This window comes from Quercus robur, chromosome 12, assembly GCF_932294415.1.
Source record: "Quercus robur chromosome 12, dhQueRobu3.1, whole genome shotgun sequence".
Taxonomy (NCBI): Eukaryota; Viridiplantae; Streptophyta; class Magnoliopsida; order Fagales; family Fagaceae; genus Quercus; species Quercus robur.
Genome location: NC_065545.1, coordinates 665,322 through 673,269, shown reverse-complemented (window position 1 = coordinate 673,269; position 7,948 = coordinate 665,322).

Below are 7,948 nucleotides of genomic sequence, written 5' to 3'. Positions count from 1 at the left end.
CCGATCAATCTATTACACATTTGATGTGAAACTTAGTACACGTTCGCACAATCCATGTTCTTATCTAATCTAATACAAATCAAAAGGATCTAGATAAGGTAGCTAAAAACCATGAAAATAAAAACTTCATTTCAAAATTTTCAATTAAATAAGCTATGGTTTTTTTTTTAAACTGGAAAGCCTAGAGGTCCGTTTGATAAGGTTGTTCTGGTAACATTGTTTATATTTTTTGGAAATAAGTGTGGATGAAAAAATGTGTGAAAATACGTGTAATGTTGTTTAAAAACTGAAAACTGTTGTTTAAGTGCATATACCTAACACCCCATAAATGAATACAAGATAGATATTAGAGTGCTCATTTAGATTAATCTTTAAAACTATTTCTTTATCTCATTTTTTTATTAGATTATTTAGACAAAAAGTACAGAAAAAAAAAAGGAAAAAAAAAACATTTTTACTCCAATTTCAAATGGTATTTAGAAAAACCCTACAATTAAAATATGATTTTATAATATATTTTTGATATATTCTAAAAGAATTAATTAGATTATATAGTTCCGATCAATCTATTACACATTTAATGTGAGACTTAGTATATGTTCGCACAATCCATGTTCTTGTCTAATCTAATACAAATCAAAAGGATCCAAAGTATCATAGATAAGATAGCTAAAGCCATAAAAATAAACACATCATTTCAAAATTTCAAACCAAACAAGCTATGGTTTTTTGTAAAATGGAAAACCTATTGATCTGGTCTTCAATGCATAAAGAATACCTAAATAAATGTATGCAAGATAGATATTAGAATGCTCATTTAGATCAATTAAATTTCTAGAGCAAGAAAAACAAAAGCTAAACGGTATAGTATCTTAAAGTTATCATATTATTGCAGATCCCCACTATGTTCAACCCAAGAGATTAAGTCAATAGGCACCATAAATTGAGAAGTTAAAGCATATCAGGTCTAGGGTGGATTAAATAATTAGGGGTCAATGGCCATTCAACCAAATGGCATCTCTATCACTATATGCATGAACCATGAAGTGATGAGTGAGAACGGGGTTTTGAATCCCCTTAAGGCCTTAATTGGTGCAGTAGTAAAAAAATTTTAATATAAAAATGTTTTAATTTAAGTAGAGAGTTGGGATCAAATTTAAGTTAATTTAGGCTTAGCATGCATGTGATGCTTGGTCAACTTGAAACGAGTTAAGGGTGACCAAGTTGCAAATTTACTCACATTAATTATGAACATAATTTAATGCATTATAGAGATAAACCATATTAATCATATTTGATTTGTAAATTTGGGTATTTTCTTGGAATGTATGTGTATTGACAAGACCAAGATACAGAAAAATCATTAACCATATATATTTATGGTATGTGTAATCTGTGTGTATATTATGGCACATTTGTTTAAACCAGAAGCAAAGAAGTTTGGAAGTTCAATGCAACCTTTTACTTAGAGAAGTAAATTTACCGTTACTTGGGAAAATAAACCCAAATTTAAAAATGGCAAATTTGATGAAACTCACAATAGATATTAAAGGAAAGCAGAGCCCCCTAAAATGATACTATATACATTGTTCAAGTTGTTGAACAGAAAAAATAAATTGTTCAAGTTGTTAAAAGGGCACTAATACCGTAGCATCGTTGTTGCGTAATATTCAAGCTGATGATTAAAGCCAGAAGATTAGCATTTTGGCGAACAAAAGTTGTACTCCATCTTAATTTATAGCTAATAAACCCTAATTATTTTAATATATATTGGGAAATACTAATGAGTATACTTAGGACACTGGTTAAGAATCCAGTTAAAGAAAGTTTTTGTGGGAAATGAAAAAAAATAATTAATGTTTTAACAACGTTTTTCATTTCCCATAAAAGTGATTTCAAAATTTTCTTAAAATGGATTGTTAACAAGTGTCCTAAGGGCACTCGTTACCCATATATTATCAAAATCTGAGCTATTGTATACATCTGATGCTGCAAAGCACCTTCAACATCATATCATAACCACTGGACTCATTAGTTCACTAGTAATTAATATTTATAATCAAGCTATAAAAAAAAACCTTTTATATCATATATATAATATAAGGTTGGGTTCAAATTACACTTGATGTAACTCTAAATAATGTTACATCACTCAATAATTTGTTATAAAATTCATATTTTGAGAATCTCACCATTGAATTACATGTTCTCTATGTTCTTAACATGCATGCCAATTTTTATGCCAATCGGATGTAATTTATCATTCGATCCATAAACTCATCTTTTATGCATTATTTTAAATTATAAAAATTTGAATTTAAACAATTGAATGATAATATTGCCATTGATCTTTGATCATCTTTAAATTTTGCAAGCATGAAGAATATACAAAAATAATGTAATCTAAAGGTGGATTTGTCGAAATTCGCATCTAATTAAAAAATATTGAGTGGCATAACATTACTTAAACTTACACCAAGTGTAACTTAAATCCAACCTATAATATAATATGATTAAAATTATATTATACATGTTGTGGTTACAACCATATGCATGCATAATACAATTTTTATATCATATCACGTTGCTTTTTTATTATGCACACCTAATACATTTCATTCCAACAAGTAAAATAGTCCTCGTGGCACTATTAACTATTAAGTTAATTATATTAAGTTGAAACTTAATTACTCACTTTTTTAAATTATTGTTAGAAGTTCAAAATTTTAACAAAAATTTCAGTCACACATGACAAGATTCTTTTATTTAACTTAAGGCAAATTTTTAAAATAATTATTTCATTGTTTAATTTTGATTTCTTCTATTAAAAATTGAAAAATAATTTGATTCTTAAATGCCTTCATTCATTGGACATCAATTTTTTTTTAAGTTACACAAAAATTTTATTATATTACTACCTAAATTGTACAAGCACACTAGTACTACTTATTAATCAATATTTGTTTAGTCTTTTCGGGCCATAGGTCGAAGAGTAACTTGGTAACCCACCAACCCAATATAGCAGAGACATGTGTGGAGTCGCAGTGACTCAAAATTGGCTTTTGTACAGCCTTGCGACTGTATTTGAAGAAGGGGTATGGCATTTTGGGGTTTCACTAGACATTTTAACGTCATGAAGTTTGCATGTTGAGAAGTCAAACTTGTGAAGTTGATACATGTGTTCGGAAAAGCTAATAATAAAGACACATCTTCTTTGCTTCTGTACGTATTATTCTGTTCTATATACGAGTTTTAGTTTCTGCCGACTTTGGATCAAAATAGAACAAAGACCAAGGTCAATTTATTATTCTGGTTTTAGTAGATGAGAGTTTTCTAAGCCGGCCAAATTAATTACGAAGCAAATATGTGTTCCAGAACTTCTAGGTCAACTGATTTAAATTATTTATAATATGCACAAGTGATGTATCAGCTATCAAGGACGATGCTCATCAGTTGCACCAATAAAACTAAAATCATATGACATAATAGAATTGAAACAGTCAAGTATTCTAGACATAAAACAACATTGATAAATTAATAAATTATCACAATGCCATATTAGTGGTGAGTCTGCTCTTAAAACAAATAAAGGTGCTCAAAATTAAGAACATAACAACAAACAAAATAATGATGTTGAAGAGTGAAGACCTAGCTATCCAATGAATTAATTTCCTTGAAAATTGTTCAAAGCTCATGATTTGATGGTAATAATTTTCATAAACTTCCAACAATTTGGTAAAAATTCAAATGACCCATTAATTATCATTGTTTTAATCATATGATTCATTAAGTTTTTAAATAAGCCCACTAGACTATTAAACATATAATATAATGTGATTAAAAACACATTATATGATGAGTTTTAATTAGTTTAACTAGTAAAATCTTTTGTCGTATCAACTAATTAGTATTTTGATTTAATTGTAAAGAACAATCATCATAAACTGGACGACATAGATTTGAAATTCTATTATGTTTATAATTAAAAGAAAGAGAATGTTAACTAGCACCGCTGGTTGGTTAAGTGCAACCAAAAAAAAAAAAAAAAAAAAATTGTCAGAAAAAGTCAAAAATTCTGAATAGTATCTACAAAACTGAAAAAATGACATGAATTACAAAAAAAAAAAAGACAAAATTTGTATCAGGAAAAAGTAAAAAAAAAAATTATGTGGTTAACGGTCCGTTAACTCTTAAAAAAAACATAGTATGCAATTTTCTTTGGAACCAATAATTTATATCAATTTAGGGTTTGCTATCTTGTCAAATATTACACAAAAGAAGAATGTTTAGGGGAACTTATCCAACTAGATATGCTGAGGATGAAAGCATGCAAGGCCCAAGCGGTTGGGCATGTCTTTATTATGCCATATATGCAAGGGTCACGTCCCGCAACGAACCGCGGTAAGGTTGGGTTCGCGCATGAATGGGCCCATACAATATCATTTGTAGAGAGTGGGTTCGAAAGGCTAGGCCTCGGTTACCCAGCGATGGGTTTTTGTGGTGTTCAAATGTGATTTAAGCGCTTTCACCCTTGGAGCCTTTCTTCTGGAGGTAGACTGAGAGCCCTTCTTTTTTGGCCAGTCGTCCCAGCCCCCCCTTTTAGATTACTTATTTTTCCTTTTATACTAGTCTGCATTCACTTTCCTTCGTCCACGTGTAGGGTCGACATTTCCAAGACTGATACTTGTCCTGTCAATCCCAACCCAAAGTTGTTGGGAGTGGTTAATAAAGTTAAAGGATAAGGCTCTGTTAGACGCAGAGATATGCATGGGGAAGATGGTAAAGGCAGCCTTTCCTAGATATTTTAGATTTCCCTTCAAGCATGTCCCTTTACCGTTTTGCCCCTCTTCTTAGTGGATCTTTGGGTCAGCCGAGGACTGCACTGTCCTCGGCTGCTTCTCCGGGCCAATTGGGCCTTATTATTCTTGAGCTCGGGCCATGACTTTTTTCGGTTTAGGCCTTTGAACTTTCCATCAGCAAGTGGGCCTGGCCCATCAATTATTGGACCCCACAAAAATCTAATTAGATTTTCTCTCAGTTTTACCTATTATTATTATTATATATAAATTTGTATTACATATATAACATCATGTTATGACTAAACTCAAAACTCAAATTAAGGGAACATTTATAATTCTCTCTTTCTTTTTTTTTTTTTTTCTTTTTTTTTTTTTTTTTTTATCTATTCTGATATTAATTCTCCAATCAATAGGGAGTTGTTATGGTTACGGTGATAATAGGACTTCCATGAATAAAATCACCTATACTCATGTTTTTAGGTAAGTATTGCGCTTACAAGTTTCGTGCACTTATTTCCTTCATTCACTTTTCATATTTATGGACAAAGTCACGTATTTACTTTCGAGTGGAAAGAGATAATTATGTGTTTTTAAGTGTATATGGCTAGAACGTTCATTGTGTAAGGTTATAACTCTCATCCATCACTCTCTTTCATTCATTGTATGATGGGTAAGTTTTGTATGAGTAATGCCTATGTTTATAATATTTTTATGAAAAATTATTGAATATTTCGGGAGTACTATAAATGTGTATTCCCCTTCTCACATGAATTGTGAGTCCTACCATAAATTTAACTAGTGAAACCTACAGTTATGTAAGAAAATGAAGTACACATTTATGATAATTCTATAACAAATTATAAATAGTAAATTATTATTGGTTTTAATTTGTGTACACCACTAACATTAAATTTTTAATCTACTTATGACCGTTTGCCACCTATAATTTATTATAAAGATATTGTATACGTTCCTGTGGGGTCCAGTAATTGACGGGCCAGGCCCATTTGCTGATGAAGGGTCCAAAGGCCTAAGCCTAAAAAGGTCATGGCCAGAGTTCAAGAATAGTGTGGCCCAATTGGCCCGGAGAAGCAGCCAAGGACAGTGCAGTCCTCGGCTGACCCAAAGATCCACCAAGAAGAGGGGCAAAACGGTAAATGGACATGCTTAAAGGGAAATCTAAAATATCTAAGAGAGGCTTCCTTTGCCACCTTCCTCATGCATATCTCTGCGCCTAACAGAGCCTTATCCATTAACTTTATCAACAACTCTCAACGACTTAGGTCTGAGACTGATGGGACAAGTATCAATCTTGAAAGGGTCGACCCTACACGTGGACGAAAGAAATTGAATGCATGCGAGTATAAAAGGAAAATATGTAACCTAAAAGGGGGGGCCTCCAGTCCCACAAAAAGGAGAAAGGGCTTCAGAGGCGAATATACTTGAACCATGCCTAAATATCTTAACAAAAACCATCGCCGGGTAAACACGACTTAGCCTTTAGATCCCACTCTCTACAAATGATATTGTATGGGCCCATTCAAGTCCTGACCCAACTACAATTTCGGTCGGTTACGGACCGTGACCCTATAGTTCCATTATTCGTTTTAGGAATATTCTTGGATGGACAAAACTTAAATACAGTATTTTAGGTGTTATTCCTTAAATTCCCTTCTTATGATTTAGTTACATGACTATTTAACTAAAAAATACACTTTCATCCCATGAAAAAAAAATCCACATGACAGAATCTTAAAAATAGAACCTAAGGAACAGTACTTAAATACTATACCTAAATCTTATTCTTACTGAATACTTCAAGAGTATACGTTTTTCCTTTCACATAGGAGTGGATCTCGCCCAACATAAGACCCCCTCCATATAAATTACCTAATAAATTTTCATCATTTTATTATGTTCTGCTTTCTTTTCTTTTTAACTACTAAGAGCACCCACAGTAGATGTGGGATATGTGCTAAATGCTAAAAATTTAGCACATATCCCACACCAAGCACAAAAATCAGCTCCCATCAGCCATGGTATATGTGCTAAAATTATACCACTTATGTCCGTACCGTTGCAAATTTGCAACGGTACGGACAGATGTGGTATAAGTGAATAATGTTTTATATTCGCTTCTCTCTCCTCTCACTTCTGGTCTGAGCTCTTGATTTCTTCTCTCTCTCTCTCTTCTCCCATCAGACCCAAGCTTCCCTCAACAGCTCAACAGAGAAGAACAAATGACACTCCGATCGGATCCAAGGAGAAGCAGATAATCTTCATGGGTGAGGCCCCTCCGCCGTCTTCATCGCCATCGTCATCACCGTCGGAGGCGCGAACGGCATGGGCGAGGCCGCTCCGATCGGATCATCGCCATCGTCATCGCCGTCGAAGGCGCAAGCGGAATGGGCGAGGCCACTCCGATCATCCACATCGCCACTCCGATCGGATCATCGCCATCGTCATTGCCGTCGGAGGCGCAAGCAGCATGGGCTAGGCCACTTCGATCATCCACATCGTCATCGCCGTCCACTCCAATCCTCCACATCGTCATCGCCGTTCCGATCTCGCCGATCTCTCTCTCTCTCTTTTGGTGGTTGGTTGTTTTGATTATTGCTGGTTGGCTGACTTTGGTTGATGGTGGTAGGTTGATCAGGTGGTTGTGAGATTTGGGTTGATATTGGTGTTTGAGTTTGGGTTGATCGGTTGGCTGATTTTGGTGTTTGTCTGAGTTTTGTTTGTTTGTTTTTTTTTTTTTTTTTTGGGTAGCAGTGGCTGATATTGGTGGTCGGTGGTTGATCTGTGGGGGTGGCCGGTGGTTGTGGGCTGTGGTGGTTGTGGGTTGTTGTTGCTGCTGCTGTTGTTGTTTTTTTTTTTTTTTTGGAAAGTGAATAATATATTATTTTAATGTGTAGTAAATATTATTTTAATGTATAGAATTAGATTATAAAACATCTGATAAATGAGATGTTGTAAAATAATGTGGTAAAATAATAAAGTAGGTGTTTGATGTGGTAAAATGACATAATATTTACACTATCTGCTACGGATGCTCTAATTAAGAATTATAAAACTGATAGGTGGTCATCAAAAACAACGGCTGAGATCTCCCAATGAATTGGATTGGGAAATGCTAGATGCCAATAAGA